Below are 18626 nucleotides of genomic sequence, written 5' to 3'. Positions count from 1 at the left end.
ACAAAATCAAATAAACAGCGTAGCATCCAAGTATCCTAAAAGAAACTTGATTGTGGGTGGAGATTTCAACGTATCTTCTATAGATTGGGAGACTTATAGCTTCATTCCTGGTGGGAGGGATAAAGTGATCTGCGAGGCTTTATTAGACACTTTTACATCTAATTCATTGTTTCAAATAGCATCCGCACCAAACAGAGGAGAAAATATTCTTGATTTATTAGCGACAAATATACCACATCAGGAAATAAACGTTGGCACTGTCGAAGGAATAAGTGACCATAGGGTAGTAACTGCAAAGTTTTCTCTAAATACCGCTGTAAACTTTAAAAAAGAGCGTAAAGTTTTCATTTTTAAAAGAGCTGATTTTGATGGGTTTAAGAGTCATCTGAAAAATGCTTTCCCAGAGTTTCAAGAATCAGTATTAAAGTTAAATGTAGAGAATGCTTGGAAAGCTTTTCTTTCGCTCGTAACTTTGGGAATAAATAGCTACATCCCTAGTAAAATAGTAAAAGAAGGCAGCGAACCGAGATGGTACGAAGCGGAAGTGAGAAGAACATTGAGGCGACAGAGAGCGTGTCATGCTAAAATGAAAAAAGTCAGCACGGATTTATCCGCTAATGAACGCGAGCTAATAATTAAAAAATATAGGATGAATAAAGCCGCCACGAAGGAAGCGTTCAGGAATGCGTTCACGAATTTTAAAGGAAAAACACTAGTAGAGCGGTTACAGGATAACCCAAAAGCATTTTGGTCATATGTTAGGGAAGTTCAAGGTAAACGGTCTACCGTATGTTCGCTGAGAAACGATAATGGAGATGTGTTGACAAGCAGTTACGATAAAGCCAATTTATTAAATTCCTACTTCAAGAGCGTGTTTACGGAGCCTTCCGAAAACTCACCCGAGACCGATGACAATCCTTGTATACATAAGATGACAGCTATTGACATTAGTACGCTCGGAATAGAAAATATATTGAAATCGCTTAGTCCAAATAAATCACCTGGTCCAGACGAAATCCCTTCTCGCGTATATAAAGAACTAGCCTCAGAAATTGCCCCTTACTTGCAGATAATATTCAGTAAATCCATCAAGCAACACGAAGTACCTAATGACTGGAAAATCGCTACTGTAACGCCTATATTTAAAAGTGGAGACAAGGAACAGCCATCTAATTACAGGCCGATATCTTTAACGTCCATCTCTTGCAAAGTCCTTGAACACATCGTAGTCAGCTCGGTAATGAAACACCTAGATGCGCAAAAGTTATTAATGGGAACTCAACATGGATTCAGGAAAAGCAGATCGTGCGAAACTCAGCTAGCGCTTTTTGCCCACGATATTTTAGTCTCCGGGGAAGACAACATTCCAGTAGACGCGATTTTTCTTGATTTCAAAAAGGCATTTGATAAAGTACCCCACGGAAAGTTAATAATAAAACTGAAATCTTATGGTCTAGGCGAAGATGTCATTTCCTGGATTAGAGAATTTCTGAGCAACCGCGTCCAAAGAGTAGTATTAGACGGTGCAGTCTCCAATGAGGTTAGAGTCATTTCTGGCGTTCCTCAGGGTAGTGTCATTGGCCCACTCCTACTCCTTCTTTATATGAACGACATTGGCGAAGTAGTACATAGTAAGTTACGATTATTTGCAGACGACGCTGTAGTTTACAGGGAAATCCGTTCCAGCAAAGATATAGATGAACTAACGAATGACCTTGCTACTATCCAAGCTTGGTGCAATGCTTGGCAGTTAGAATTAAATTTGGAAAAATGCGTCGTAATGAATTTCTGGAAGAAGAATAACTCCCTACATCGTAACTATATCATTCAGGGCACCCAGTTAAAGGCAGTTGAATCCGTGAAATATCTAGGGGTTAGACTCAATAATGATCGATCGTGGAATAAACATATTCGAGAAATGACCGGTCAAGCTAATCGTAAAATGGGTTTTGTTAAAAGAATATTGGGGAAGTGCGACGAAAAAGTGAGAGAAATTAGCTACTTTTCCCTCGTTAGACCACATTTGGAATACGCTGCCAGTGTTTGGGACCCTCATGAAAAAGGCTTAATAACAGAGTTAGAACGCGTGCAAAGAAGAGCTGCCAGGTATGTGAAAGGTCGTTACGATAGTCTTGTTAGTGTAACTGACCTCTTATCTAAACTCGGATGGGAATCTCTGTCGGACCGTAGATTGAAAAATAGACCAAACCTTTTAGATAAATTCAAGAGCAGTGTCTTTTCTGACGAAGTTAACAATATCTTGCGGACGCCAACGTACTACGGAAGAGCAGATCATAAAATAAAATAAGAGAGATAGATTGCAGAACAGATAGATTCCGAATGTCATTTTTTCCACGATCCACATTTTTTCCACGATAAGAGATTATAACGGCAGCAATAGAACTCTTAAATAGATTGCATGTCTTGTAGTGTAGCCTACTAACCTATGTAAAACTTAATGCATGTTTCTGAATTTCTATTTTATATTCTATTTCTAACAGCATATAGTAGTATAGAGTGGAACCTCGTTAAAGCGAGTACGGGTTATAGCGACACTCCCTATATAACGAGAGATAGCCGATGTTACATACGGATATAATAAGAGTGTTAAAAAATTCGTTTTTACGACACCCTTTTGGTGCTGCCTCTTGCCATAGCGAGGGTTTCACCGCCGGAAGACTTTCATCAAGACTCCTTAACCTCTGTAATTGCTAGCGATCTGTTAGATATGAAGTTAATGGAGTGCTCAGTCTCAAATTTATGTGGTAAACTGTCGTTCGATAAATAAGTAGTTAATTTTGGTGAAAATATTGTGGCATTAGCATTCGCGAATGCTTCATCTTCTTTTGTTCCTCGGACGGCAGAAAGCAGTCGGCAGCATACCCGCACGTCCGTGAGTTGCGTGAATAGAAAGCATTTGATGGCAGTCACCATGGCCAAAAAAACACCAAACACGTCTAAGTGAGAAAATAAAAATAAAGGAGTAATATGAGAGTTGAAATTAATTTATCTTCCTATTCGCTCTGCAAAATTATAAAAACACAGAAGCGCCCAAGGAATGCAGACGATGAATAGCTATAAGGAGCTTTGTTCGGGTGGTTTTGCCCATTCCAATCTGCGGGAACTTCTGAGAAAGGGGCTACGCCCAAGCCTAAAGCGGAACATTTCAGGGATAGATTGCGAATCGAGAATTTTAAGAGTGCAGAAGGTTGATTATACTAACGCGAAGCACCAAAGCGTTATCTCCCCTCATAATTGCTGGTGATGCCTGCGGTGTAAACCCGAAGTCGTGGAAGAAAGGACTCCGATCGTAAGTATCTTTAGAAGTATTCCCCGCGTCATATAACATAGGCGAAACGGAACTTTTTTACATACAACTCCTCGACAAAACCCTTGCAGTATGAGATATTTCTTGCAATGATGCCTCTAAAGGTAGGTAGTGCACCTTAGCGATGATGTAGGATGTACGAAGCAATGATACTCAGCGTGAATTGACCGGATGGACGTATTTATTCTCCGTTGCGGATTTACAAGGGTGAACTATTCGCGTCAGTGGTCGGAGTCGTACTGGCGCTCTCTTTTGTCACGTGGTAGCCGAGCATCCCCTGGTGGCCGCTGGAAGAACTCGCAGAACAACTAACTCTCGTTTGCAGTGCCGTGGTAAACTCGGTGTATTACTTCAAATACATCGCGAGCGTAACACTCAAAAAGAAACTTTTTTTCAACAACGGCAAATTTAATCACATAATTTTTCAAGCTTAGCAAACTTTTTACCATAGATTATGTAGGTATTACATTATTTGATAGAAAAAGTCTTCCAAGGCGGGAACGTTATACAACCTTCCACCGTTTTTGCCTGTAGAAACAAATGTAATGCGTTATTTCACTTCACTGCCGCATAACGTACAGAAACAATAAACATGCACCAATGGAAACATTTGAGGCATTAAAAAACCGCGATACAGTTTTATCAATTAATTTTTGAATTTTCAGTGGAAAATACCAAAATAATAGAATGATCACGTAAATGAACTACCTAATTAAGTGCATAGAAAAATGGCTTCGTCGGTTGTGCATTGGCATAATGATTGACGAAACAATGCTTTCCATGATTTTTATTCAGTGCGGCGCTTATAAATTGTTTGAATAGTTAGTCATTGTTTGAGTAAGGAAATTTAGTGATGCAAAAAAACATCGCCTTTCGTCTGGATTTATGCTTACGTTTATCAGAAAGATGTTTATCTGTGGCCGCACCACTCCTGTCCCTGTATGTCTGTTCGTACCAGGTATATTGGCTATTATTTGCTCCACCTCCATTAAAGCGACAATTCGCTATAGCGAGTGTTTATTAGTACACCGTGGGGTGTCGTTATATCGAGGTTGCACTGTATTTTGTTATTTTACGGGACGTTTTTTGGACGGTGTGGTGTGTATGTGGGAGTCCAAATGCATGCTGCATGCTGGTGATTGATCACCCCCTGCCAAACACCCTAGAGGTGGCTTGCAGGGTATTGAGTAGATGTCGATGTATTTACAAATATTGATAGAACTTGTTTGTCCTATGATGTAGTTCATTTTCCTTTTTCAGACCATAATGCTGTATTGATTAGATTGAATAATATGACTTTAGACCGTTACAACCTATGTTCTAAAATTGTGACTACTCGGCCAATAACCAAAGAGAATATTGATAAGCTTAAGCATGGCCTTACTTCTATTAACTGGGAAACCATGTTTAATACGCTACAATTGTGTTCTTCTGATATTGTTTTTGACAATTTTTTCTCTGTATTTATAAATATGTTTTAAAATAGTATCCCTTTAAGAAAATGTAAAGTTCTTACCAATAGCATCAGTAGGCCTAGTAATAATAAGAAAAATATCAACTGGTATACCCCACAGTTAAGGCAGATGAAAAATACCGTTTTGTTATATTCCAGTTTATACAAGAGAGACAAATCTGAATTGTATAAAGGATTATATTCTAGAGCTAAATATAGATATAGACAAGCCATCATGAAGCTAAGAAATCCTATAATGAAGCTAGTATAGAAAAGTCTAAAAACAAATGCAAAAAAGCCAGGAGTATAATTAATTCAGTTACAAAGACCAACAAAAAAGACAATAATACTCCAATATCACCAGATGAGTTCAATAAATTTTGCATTCAGTCAATTCAAGAAGTATGTTCAACAATAAACAGACCCTCAGAAAGTGCACTTAATTTTATTGATGGTGGATGTCAAAAACCTGAAACCCTGACTAGGCCTAGTTTTAAGTTCACAGAGGTGACTTCAGATACAATTTTGAAAATAGTAAAAACTTTTAAAAATTCAGATAGTGTTGATTACTATGATCTGTCTTGTAATTTGCTAAAAAATGTCATTAACTGTGTGATTGATCCTCTTACTATTTGTGTAAATAAATGTTTGGGGGAAAGTAAATTCCCAGATGCATTAAAAATTTCCAGAGTTGTTTCTGTACATAGGAAAGGTGATAAGAACAGTCTTGCTAGTTATAGACCCAATTCCTTAACTGATATAAAGTGAAACACTTTGCACTTTCCACATAAAATATTTTTATTACACTAGAGTCAACATGTTTTGCTGCACTGCAGCATTTTCAAGACTAAACCAAGAAATTAACCATACCAATATATATACACAATTTGAACACTCCCAACATTTGAGAAATGGGGGTAGAAGGTGGGGTGGAAAGGAGGGTCGGGAATTTAAACTGACCATTGGTCTGGGTTGAGGTAGGGGAGGGGGGGAAGGTGACTGTTTTCAGGTGCTCGGAGGGTTTTTTCCCCGATTAGCTGAGGGAGGTCAAGGATCAGAGAATGGAGGGGAAAAACATGGTCATTAGTAATAACATCTTTCCTACTAATGGCAGAAACGATGTACAACTGTTCCCAAATATCGATTTTTTTCCTTTATTTAACCGTTGCAGCATTTCTGGGATGAAGTGGCCCGGTGTCCATCTTCTAGGAGGTGAGCCGCGAACTGGGATTTTCTTTCCCTGTTTTCAAAGTCCCTCTTATGCTCTTCTGCTCTGACCTTCAGACTTCTCCCCGTCTGTCCAATGTATGACGCCATACAATCCCCACACTTAAGCGTATAAATTCCACTTTGGTTCCTGATATCCACACGGTCTTTTACACTGGGAAGCAAACATTTTAGGTTTTTTCTATTGTGGAAGGCTGGTTTGATGCCAAGGTGATTAAGAAATTTACCTACTCTTAGGGAAGCACTACCAATATAATTTATTTTTCTCCAGCGTTGAGCTTCCCCAGGGTCCAACGAATATATCTGCCTAAGGGAAATTTATTTTTTCTTTTTCGCTACCATGTTGTCTATCATAGCAGCCGTGAAACCATTAGCTGTAGCTATAGCTTTAATGATGGTTAACTCCTTATTGTATTCCTCATTTGTTAGGGGAATGACAATAGCTATGTGGACCATATTGCGGAAGGCTGCTAGCTTCTGACTATGAGGATGTTTTGAATTTGCATTGATCACATGATCAGTGCATGTTGGTTTGCGATAAATACCAAACATGTGTTTACCATTCTGAATGGATATAGTTAAATCAAGAAAATTTATTTTATCACTGTCCTGGATTTCCACTGTAAACTTAATGCTTTCATTTATCGTATTTAACATTTTCACGAAATTTCTCACTTGGCGCTTAGTTCCGTTCCATAAACACAAAATATCATCGACGTAACGGTACAAATAATGCACATTTTTCAAGAGCAGGTGATTGCTTTGAAATAATTCTTTTTCCAAATTATTCAGAAATATTTCAGCCAGTAAGGGTGATAGAGGGGACCCTATAGCCAGTCCATTATCCTGTTGGTAATGGTTACCATTAAACACAAAGTAATTCTATTTAACACAGAGTTTTATGAGATGCATTAGTTCCTTCACAATATTTTGGGGGGCTTGGGATTGAATTAACACTTCTTCTGCAAGCTCGACTGCTTAAATATTGCCCAAATTTCCCTAATGGCTCAGAGGACATGAATAATTTGGTAGTAGATTGTGAAATGGCGGGGAGAAGGGAGGACTATACTATTAAACATGTGGTGGCTCACACTATCGGCTCAATTTTTAAAGCGAAGGAGGCAGTGACAAACGAAGGTGGCCGGCGCACGGGTGAAGCAGCTATTGTCACCTCTTTGAGGAAATCTTTGGTGGATAATGGTCTATTAGCAATGAAAGGGAATAAAGGGAATTCTGTAGTGATAATGGACAGGCAGAGATATGTCGATAAGTGTATGGAATTCGTTAAGGCTAATGAAATTGTGTTAATGAAGGAGGACCCAACAGCTAAATATCCGAAGGAGTGTAAAAAAGCCCTCTCTAATGTTCGAGTCCTTTTTTCTCCAGAGGAAATTAGGAGGGTTATAGTGATGAATCCGCTAGCCCCTAGTTTTTACGGGATGCCGAAAGTGCACAAGCTGGATATCCCTATCCGCCCAGTGATCTCTGGTATTTAATCCCCGGCGCACATTCTTGCCAGAGTGCTAAAATGTAAATTCATCGAGTATTCCAATTTCAAAAGCACTCATAGTGTTAAAAATTCCTTTGAATTAGCAACTAAATTACAGGAAGTGAAAACTCGGGAAAAAAGTGTTAGTGTCATTTGACATAGTAAGTCTGTTTCCCAGTGTCCCGAGGGAGAAAGCAGTCGAGCTTATAAAAGAAGTTTTAATTCAGTCCCAAGCCCCCCAAAATATTGTGAAGGAACTAATGCATCTCATAAAACTCTGTGTTAAACAGAATTACTTTGTGTTTAATGGTAACCATTACCAACAGGATAATGGACTGGCTATAGGGTCCCCTCTATCACCCTTACTGGCTGAAATATTTCTGAATAATTTGGAAAAAGAATTATTTCAAAGCAATCACCTGCTCTTGAAAAATGTGCATTATTTGTACCGTTACGTCGATGATATTTTGTGTTTATGGAACGGAACTAAGCGCCAAGTGAGAAATTTCGTGAAAATGTTAAATACGATAAATGAAAGCATTAAGTTTACAGTGGAAATCCAGGACAGTGATAAAATAAATTTTCTTGATTTAACTATATCCATTCAGAATGGTAAACACATGTTTGGTATTTATCGCAAACCAACATGCACTGATCATGTGATCAATGCAAATTCAAAACATCCTCATAGTCAGAAGCTAGCAGCCTTCCGCAATATGGTCCACAGAGCTATTGTCATTCCCCTAACAAATGAGGAATACTATAAGGAGTTAACCATCATTAAAGCTATAGCTACAGCTAATGGTTTCATGGCTGCTATGATAGACAACATGGTAGCGAAAAAGAAAAAAGAAATTTCCCTTAGGCAGATATATTCGTTGGACCCTGGGGAAGCTCAACGCTGGAGAAAAATAAATTATATTGGTAGTGCTTCCCTAAGAGTAGGTAAATTTCTTAATCACCTTGGCATCAAACCAGCCTTCCACAATAGAAAAAACCTAAAATGTTTGCTTCCCAGTGTAAAAGACCGTGTGGATATCAGGAACCAAAGTGGAATTTATACGCTTAAGTGTGGGGATTGTATGGCGTCATACATTGGACAGACGGGGAGAAGTCTGAAGGTCAGAGCAGAAGAGCATAAGAGGGACTTTGAAAACAGGGAAAGAAAATCCCAGTTTGCGGCTCACCTCCTAGAAGATGGACACCGGGCTGACTTCATCCCAGAAATGCTGCAACGGTTTAATAACGGAAAAAAAATGGAAATTTGGGAACAGTTGTACATCGTTTCTGCCATTAGTAGGAAAGATGTTATTACTAATGACCATGTTTTTCCCCTCCATTCTCTGATCCTTGACCTCCCTCAGCTAATCGGGGAAAAAACCCTCCGAGCACCTGAAAACAGTCACCTTCCCCCCCTCCCCTACCTCAACCCAGACCAATGGTCAGTTTAAATTCCCGACCCTCCTTTCCACCCCACCTTCTACCCTCATTTCTCAAATGTTGGGAGTGTGCAAATTGTGTATATATATATTGGTATGGTTAATTTCTTGGTTTAGTCTTGAAAATGCTGCAGTGCAGCAAAACATGTTGACTCTAGTGTAATAAAAATATTTTATGTGGAAAGTGCAAAGTGTTTCACTTCATATCTCATAATGGATCTCCACAAAGTATCTGCCTCATCCATCCAATTCACCAATTCCTTAACTGCTGTATTCTCAAAAATCTTTGAAACAATTATGTACCATCAAGTTGGTGTATATTTAGATAATGTAAATTTAATTAGTGATAACCAATATGGATTTAGGAAAGGTAAATCGAAAACTGATGCAATAGATTCATTGGTAAAATTTGTTATGAAAGTGTTTGAGAACAGGGGCTTTGCTCGGGCTACTTTTTGTGACCTGAGCAGAGCCTTTGAATGTGTAGAACGTGATATTTTGTTGAATAAAGTTAAATATTATGGTTTTTGTAGCAGCAGCATAAATATGTTTAAATCTTTTCTTGAGAATCATCGACAAATTGTATGCATTGGCAAAGAGAAATCAAAATTGGCTAATGTTAAGTATGGAGTGCCTCAGGGGTCCGTGCTTGGGCCTTTGTTATTTCTATTAATGATTAATGACTTGCCATCGTTTGTAAATTCTTATACAATATTATATGCTGACAATACAACTTTCCTAAATAATAGTTCAGATCTATTGACGCTAAAAACATTAACTAAAAACACACTTTCTCAGGCCTCCTTATGGTTCAGGGCAAATGGATTTTTACTCAATGAAAGTAAAACCCAAAGTCTTCTTTTTAGTTTAAGGAACATATCTGACCATCATGAACTAGAAACTGTTAAATTTTTAAGGATTCTTATTGATAATAGATTGACCTGGGAGCCACACATTACAAATATATCAGCCAGACTTTCAAGAGTTATTTTCTTAATTCGAAATTTAAAAACACAAGTTCCTATTAATTATGTAAGATCAGCTTATTTTGCCTACTTTCAAAGCATAGTGGCATATGGTAATTTGTTATGGGGTAGTAGCTGCCATGCACAGGAAATTTTACTCCTGCAGAAGAAAATTGTCAGAATAATAACAGACTAACAAATTGGAACATTGTAAACCCTTATTTATTCAATTGCAGCGTTTGGCAGTAATAAACTTGTATATTTATAATGTATTATCGTATATATGCGAAATAATTTTTCAAATTTACCATTGAGAGGAGATGTACACAATTATAATACCACTTATGTAGATGTGCCCTATCAAAGGCTGTCCAGGTCACAAAACTCTTATTTAGTTCTTGGTTTGAAGATGTACAATAAAATTAGTGTAGATTTAAAAGATTTACCTGTAAACATATATAAAGCTAAACTGTACTATCATTTGCTAAAGTCTTGCAACAAATCGAGCGGTGCCACTTTCACTCCACAAAGATTGTGCCCGGAAAGTGTATGATTTTCTGGAATATTCAGCAAACCAACACTAGTCTTCATGGTTCAATATATGGAGAACGGGTCATTAGGTGGGTAAGATATTTTTTCATCCTTTTCAGTCTCGGGATTTGATCGCTTCCATTTAAGTGAAATTAATGTTCATGATATTCCCCCAAACACATTGTAGCATTTAATGCAGGAGGAAAGATCGAGGGTAATTCCTCGGAGAGATTTTTAAAAGTTTGTAGCTTGGCTCTTTTTGAGTGATCTTAGCTCTTTCCAGAGAGCAGGAAATCACGAGTCGTTCACTATCAACATGGCAGACTTTAGTTTACGTCTATCGACTCGGGTTGGTGTTTTTAATACAATATCTACGACATAAGATACGAGGCAGCTTTGATATTCCACGTGTTTCATCATATAAATATCTGAGGAAAGGCGTAAAATATGAAATTTGTTAAGCTGATGGGCATTAATCGTAGCGTAAGTAACAACACAATTCTCCGACGTCCGTCAATAGGTAAAGATGTATTCCTTTCCATTTATTCAATGTCCAGGAAAACTTAATTCCAGCTAAAAGTCCCATTTTTAATGATTTTCGGATTTCAGCAGGTATTGTTTGATAATATGTTCCACTGCTGAATTAGTGTGAATGCATATAATAACTCTACGCTGCCATGTGGTTGATGATTAAGTTATCATATTTAGCTGCAATCATTTACATATACTCTGATGAATTGGGGATACTGTAGGATACTTACTTAGCATCATTAATTAACTTCTCTACTTACTATTAGGTTACATGGTATTATGAAATGTGTTTGTTGCCAATACGTTTTATGTTTAAGGTAAGATTGAAATCAGTGGAACTGCAGCTCATTTCATAAAACCTTTGAAGTCGAGTAAGAAGGATGCATTAAATCCTTACAGAATTTCTGATTGAAATGAATGTATAGGCTTGCTTTATTAGAAATACAAAAGCAGAGTTAGAAACATAATAACAAATAATAATAACTTATAAGGACGATACCATACCAAAGTCGCAGGCGACAACATAATATTCCTTTTGTATACACTAACCAGCCGAAACATAAAGTATGCGAAGGCCTCTATGCTCAGTTATAATCATATAAACGAATAAAATACTAAGGTACCGAGAAAATGATTATTTTGATCAAAATTCGTTCAATTGAGAAGCACATGAAAGCAGCTCAGTGTTACAATGGCAACAAATACTTTAAATTACTGCCTCCCGACCTTGCAGTAGGAATAGCTTGGTGGACGATTAATAGGCTGGCGACTGGAGGGGCCCGCGTTCAAGGAATACCCAAGCCCGAAATTTTTTATCCTCCGCGCAGCCATATTTTATGTTTTAAATGTATATTAGGAGGGTACCAAATGTTGAATTTGAGCATTTTTTACAATTTCTAATTTAAATGACCATGCGACGGGAATCCTGCGTTGTTAGCACGACAGGACGAACCATTGCGTTTCCCTTGAAGGAACTCCAATCAGAGACACTGGTGAATGTGATTCCCAGTGCTATACGGTTTCCTTTACAGGTCCGTTACTGCTCATCATTATTACCCACTCTGAGATGACACCGACTAGGTACCCACTCTTTCAACGGGTAAATATTTTCAATGATCTACTACAGTCAACTATGAGTGTAAAAATAATCTCAAACGCTGCGATGACGCAACAACATCTACGCTCATATCATAATGATTTCCTACATCTCACTCCCGTGTCACGATGACCCGTTCGTGAGTCGTTCCCGAGCTACCATGATGATTCATCCCCAGATAGTGATCATTCAAATTTAATGGTGGCCAGAAATCGACAATGGAGTGAAAGAGGCGCCACTCGATTGGTTGCAAGACTTTTGCAAATGATAGTACATTAGGCAACGTTACCTTCGCTTCTCCTCTCTCCCAGTACTATACCTCCCCCATCATCAAAGCCATTCGAGTGTCCAGGCTCTCACGAAAGCTCACCCGCAGACATGAGGTGAATAGACTATAGTAATTACTCAATGGACGTCACGCTTCATGAAATCTTTACAAGCGAACATCTCTATAACCCAGTCGTATGTGGAAGAGAGCCATGACTCTTTTTCTCCCTTACATATATAGTTTCAGGAAATAACATCCGCATCCAGATTCTGAACATCACTTTGGTGATGTCTTCTTGTTAGTGATAGGTCTACACTACGTGGAATTCAAAATGGCGGATTTCATTTGAAACAGATTTTTTGAATGGAGCTCCTCAACTGTGGAATAAGTACAAGGTACACTCCGTCAAAAATCTTTTACTGGGCATAATAAAAGGAACATTTGCTCTCCAATTTTACCCCACATTAAGTTCAAACTCTTGTTTTAGTTGTCACAAACAAACATTGACGACTGAATTAGATAACATCTTATGCTTGGAAGGTATGCTTATCTAAAACAAGGCAAGCAAGCAAAAATGGATGAGTTATAGAAAAATATAGATGTAATGTATTTGCAAGTACTTACTCAATAGGTTGGAAAATCTGGTCTCAATAGCTATTTGCTCTTTCCCTGGATTTCCTATTCACGATACAGAAAAGGCAATCCTAAAAAGTAAATTATAATACTTCTCTTACTTAGATGCGAACATTGTCATACTCATGTAAAGTTAACCTTTCAAACCTATTCAAACCTTTTTTAAACTTACAGAAATCTCAATCCAAAATGATTGAAAAATACTTCTCAGATAACAGGATTTGAAGAAAAATATGGCAGATCATCATATGTCACATGCAACTCGCACGATGTCCGCTCATCCTGTGCCTCAGGAAGGGGCCATTGTACCCACAGAGAGCAGACTTATCTAATCATTACTGCCTTGTAAAAAGTGTAAGTAAAGTAGGGATTCCCAATTTACGATACGGCCAGTCATTGATTGGACAAAAATAATTGCAATTCTCTCAACTGACTTTCATGGATAGGAAAGATAGATATCACATTTTCCTCAGGTCGTTTGTGAGATTGACGTATGGGTTCAATTGATGAAGACTGTTAGGTTCACAATGGGTGCCTTGGCAGGCCATTAGTTAACGGCAGCCAGCACACCCCACAGTTGAACTGTCAATGTATGTCCATAAGTAGCTGATATATATTCTTACATCAGGCTTGAGTTATTACGTCAAAACATACTATCCCATGTCCCAACAAAGACTAATGTCCAGAAATCTAACCTTAACACACTGACTCCCTCATAAGAATTGACTAATGATGACCTCTGATCTAGAAAACCTAGATCGCCCACAAGCTTTTTTGTGCACACTTATGTTGCGAAATGACTACATCTCCACAAAAAGAAAACTGGAAATTTCGATCAAATCTGAGTTTTGGATTAGCTAATTAGAAAAGGCAGTGTTACTTTCAATGAGTACCTCATACACCGTGAAGAAGAACTTTTTATAGATATAACACAAGAAATATTTGCAACCCATTCTAACCATACTTTAGGTTCAAACTCTGGTGGTCAATTGCATTAAATTGCCATGCTTTAAATAAGCATGCCCTTAACAGACATGTTTATTTAAAGCAAGGCAATGTAATGACAGACATGCTTATTTAGAGCAAGGCAATCACGAAATAATGGATAATTCACAAGGCATTAAATTCAGGCGTTTCAATAGGAAGAGGCCTTCATGCACACAGAGAGCAGGCTTCTCTAATCTTTTGTGCCGTAAAAAAATGACGGTTAAGGGATTTCCATATTTCAATACTGCCAGTCATTGTTAGGGCAATTATAATTTCAATACTCTCAACTGGATATAATAGATAAGAAGGATAGATGTTATTTTTTTACTCCTTTTCTTAGGATTGTTAGCGATTGTTTGAGAGATTATTGAGATATAGGATCACGAGATGAAGATGAAGGTAATGAATTCTGAGCTGAATACTGGCATGCCTCCCAGTTACCCCCGCAGAAGATGCGGTGGAGATTATTTAAGGGTCTTTTATACTTTGGAATAATTCGTTTCTTTGAGTCAGCAAGTTTAAACAAAAATTTTAGTGTCATTAAAAGTGGACTTATATATTTAGAGTTTTCGCCCCTTGTGTTCCCAAACTTTACAACTAATAGCGCAAGAAATCCCTTTAAAGTTCCACAATGCTTAAAAAATCTTAGCCATAATTAGAGAAGAGCATATTATCAAAAATCAGAAGCAATAATTGCTCTAAAAACACTTGTAATGCAATAAGTTGACCATTGATTCACACTATGATGGGGCTATCAATACCTGTGATCAGATTTCTCTGCTTTCCATGCTGTATGCAATTAGCATGTAACAAGTATGCAATTCCCGTTCCTATCACTCTTTGCAGCTTACGTAATGCAATTCCAATGCTTCAACACATTTCATGACTTCCATTTATTCTTCCAAAAGGACTATTATGGCAAGGAAACATCATTACTCACCACCTATGAGTGATAGTAATGCCTGTTCGCCACATCATTTAATACTTTAAGCATTACCAAAGCTTTACCATTGATCTCCTTGAAGGTCTTTTGTTAATACTTCCATAAAATAGATAAGCCTTTATTAACCTACAGAAGCTCACGAGCAACTTAAGTTGCATCAAGGAAAAAAAATTCTCCTTCCCTCAAGGAAGCTCGCAAATATGCAGGAGAATGACCTTTTTGAGGGTTGTTCCTTCTCTTTTCTAAGATATTTTTAGAAAGCGTCCAAGGCAAAGAGATAATGGTGCTTTGCTACGCAGACCCTATTAAGGCCCGTCGCCACCAGTTGTGCTTCTGACTCTTCGCTGCTCAGGAGTATATACCATCTGCCCAGCAGAATGCATATTGAATTCGAATACTGCAAAATGGTAAGTAAATATGTAATTCCCTTAGAGTATATTATTTCAAGATTTGGCTGGACAATGATTATTTCATTGATGGTCAATCTTTTGATGTAACTGAAGTTGCTCATGAGCACGTAGTAGTCATAATTTTTGCCTTTCCCACAGAATTTGTATCCTTTGCCTTGAAACATTGAATACCAGTTTAAGTTCTTCCCACGCCATCAACAAGCAGAAAAAAGGTATTTATTATTATTAAATGATTTTACCTAATATCGAGAAATACCATGCTTTTAACGTCTATGACATTTACGAACAAACTCTTTTGTTATTAGCATTTGCAGAAGCCGTGTGATTTGCAGTGAGGGCTGTTTTTGCTTAGACTGTTCCTCTATTGACACATTCTTTTAATATGTAAGTTCATTTAACGCGTTATTTATATCATATTCATTTTATGATTTTCCATATAAATATAAACTAATATGATGTATTTTCAGGTCTCCATAGCCTCTAACGGTAAATGAAATAATATATATACTAGAGGAAGAGGGTGACGAACACGGGTCACAAACAATTATTATAACTGGAGCGGAGGAAGGTGCTGAGGCTATTATGGATGAAGATACTGATGAATCAGATGCTGAAGTGACTGGGGAACCAATGCATCTACCACGACGTGTTTTGGATGCAGAGGGACAGATTCATTCGAGGGAAACGCAGCCTGAAGAATCAGTCAGAGCAACCGAGTGTCTTCCAAGACTTTCCCAGGTACCATATGGGAGAAAGATGTAAAATCAGGGGGAACATAACTCTACAAGCTTGGAATGAATGACAGAGGGGTATACCATCACTTTGCGGAAGCCAGGAACAGGAGTGAACCGGTGATGACCTGGACTTTAATAGAATAGGCTATTTCAGAACACATCTCCAGGATTTGAATTCCCTGCCGGCACTTCATGGGTTGCATGTTTCAAGAGGAGACACCTAATCATACAATGTAAAATAACAAAATACGTGTCAGCGAGCAATCAAGTGTCAGCTGAAGAAATATTGCAATCAGCAATGACCTTTCATGAGCAAACAAAAACCCGTGTCTCTAAATATAATAGGAATTTCATAATTAAAATTGATCAGACCGGGTGTTCGTAGAGGAGGATATAAAGGGAAAGCTCTCCAGAAAGGAGAAAATTGTTCGGGGGGCTCTTCAGAGAGTGACCTAAGTAACACACTCATATACTGCGCAGTATGCTATTGCAGTCCCAAGAAAACTGCTTCCTCAAGTTCTTATTGTCCATGCCAGAACCTGGAGGTGATTTTAGTCCATGAGTGTGTGAAGAAACTGGAGAGTGAATTCTTAAATGTTTCTGTTGTGCATTCTAAATCTGGAAAACTTCCAAGAAGGTTTCATTTCAAGTTTTATAAAATATCATCTCAAGCCATATTTGCAACAAAAAAATTCAATTGCATATTGATTCCTAGGGGGCAAACAAAATGTTTTTTTTACAATGAACTATTAATCGATGAGGAATGAGCACCGCTAAGCAGCAAAAAAATTATAACACCGAAGTGCACATCCGTATGCCAACCGTGCCATGCATATTTTTACACACAATTAAGGCTGTTTATTGCACGAATCCAGAACTCCATCTTCCTCCTTCAAGAGAAGAAAGAGATTTCCTCTTGTGAGGATAGAATACAAATCTATATGACCGTACATTATGCATTGTCTTCACTAGCATACAATTATATGCACGGTATGCCTCACAGTTAGTAGAGAATAGAATTATTTTTAGAACCTGGAGGGAAATAGGTTTCCTTAAAGACATAAAGAAACACAAATGCTAGTGCTCAGGTAGCAGTTTTATATAATGACCATGTTGCTTTTCAATTTTGTACCTTTCGTTTTTTATGACATTGCTCATTCAAATTCCTGTGAAGGGGCTAAATAATGAATGAAGAATGACAAATTTTAGAAGGCAGAACCTTTCTCAGTATTATTCAACTTTAAACTTTGGTGCATTATATTATGGAGGTATTTCCTCCAATTAATGGCCTTTTATGCCACAACAATTTCTCGCGGGCATAAAGTCTGATTAAAGGACGAGAAAACTAAATAATATTGTATGCAGGAAAAAGCAAACGAAATGGAGGAAAGTGGGAGTATGAAGAGGCCATGGAAAAGAAAAGGGAGGAGCTGACAAGCCACAGGAAAAACAGGATCATCAAATGGGCAAATACCTCAACCAGTGTGGGCTATGAATCAATTTAAGTTGGCCAAGTAGCATAGTACAGACAATTGAAAGTTCTCATGCATCGACAATTCATTCCCCAGATTACACAGCTTCTTTGAAAGCTCTTGGAATCTAGCTATGTGGAAAGAAGGACTCAAAAAGAGAGAAGAGTAAGTTTGAGGGAGGAAAGCGTACCTCGACTATTAGTTGGAGGAGGGAATAATGGTTGGCAGGGTAGCCGAAAATAGCTTTTTGGAGACTAAAAATTCCAACCAAGCATAAAGACAGAACTCCAACCTCTCGTCCAGGCTACTACGTTTTAAAAGAACTTCAATCTATTTGTCTAGCTATTAAACTATTCAAGCGTTGAGAACAACATTTCTTTCTTCATTTCCAAAATCCTATCACACACAAAATCTTAGCCTTTTAACTTCGAACTCAATATCTCGGGTCTATGGAATCCACTTGAATAGGACCTTGGCAACAAAATACATGGGGCATAATTTACAAAGCAACATAAATAAAGTTAAAAGGGCATTTCCAGACAATGCCAAGTTAAATAGACTACTGGACAAAAACAAATGCTAGAAGAGCAATAGCAACTTTTAGCACTTGTAATGCTCGAGCTTGATCACATAGGTAGATAGGTAAAAATCTTCCCTCAGGAGGAACCAGAGAAACTTTTCTATAGAGAAAGTATGTTTAGAATATATGCTTTGGAAATGAGTTCCCTATACTTTGATGCCACCTACACAATGTTATCAATCCCACTTGGATAAATCTTGGCAACGTAGTGAACAATTTGAAGCAAGGGTTAACAAGTGACATGAATGTCAATTTAGTAAAAAAAAGTAAAATGTCTGAAATCAACATATCTAAAGAAGATGGAACACATTTCACACAATGGAGAAAATGGGAGACTAGAAAAACATTACAAAGATTACTGCTTCTGAGTCTTAAACCCTGGTCTTTCAAAATTAAAACATGATATGCTACCACTCGGCTAAATCGACCTTGAAAGCAAAATTTTATATTTAAATTCAACGTAACTGTATTTTTCATTTTCTAAATGCTTATTACCCTCAACCCCAGGCATATATAGAAAAAACCCAAGTAACATTGACC

The 18626-nt window shown here is 37.7% G+C and overlaps 1 protein-coding gene across 4 annotated transcripts in view; it reads right to left on the bottom strand.

The window, feature by feature from the left end:
* LOC124173050 overlaps positions 1-18626 on the bottom strand; it is a 73067-nt gene that overhangs the window by 21494 nt on the left and 32947 nt on the right. The window contains exon 6 of one of the 4 annotated variants that reach the window (XR_006868360.1): positions 12951-13031. The exons of 2 other annotated variants lie outside the window; for them this stretch is intronic. The gene's annotated coding sequence lies outside the window, so the exon portion shown is untranslated. Of the gene's footprint in view, positions 1-12950; positions 13032-16879; positions 16925-18626 lie in introns of those variants that run through there. One more of the 4 variants, XR_006868361.1, reaches the window with a different exon arrangement.

This window comes from Ischnura elegans (genome assembly GCF_921293095.1).
Source record: "Ischnura elegans chromosome 13 unlocalized genomic scaffold, ioIscEleg1.1 SUPER_13_unloc_4, whole genome shotgun sequence".
In the NCBI taxonomy this organism is placed as follows: domain Eukaryota; kingdom Metazoa; phylum Arthropoda; class Insecta; order Odonata; family Coenagrionidae; genus Ischnura; species Ischnura elegans.
Note: the sequence above shows the minus strand (reverse complement) of the source record. Positions and strands in the feature narration are given on the sequence as shown.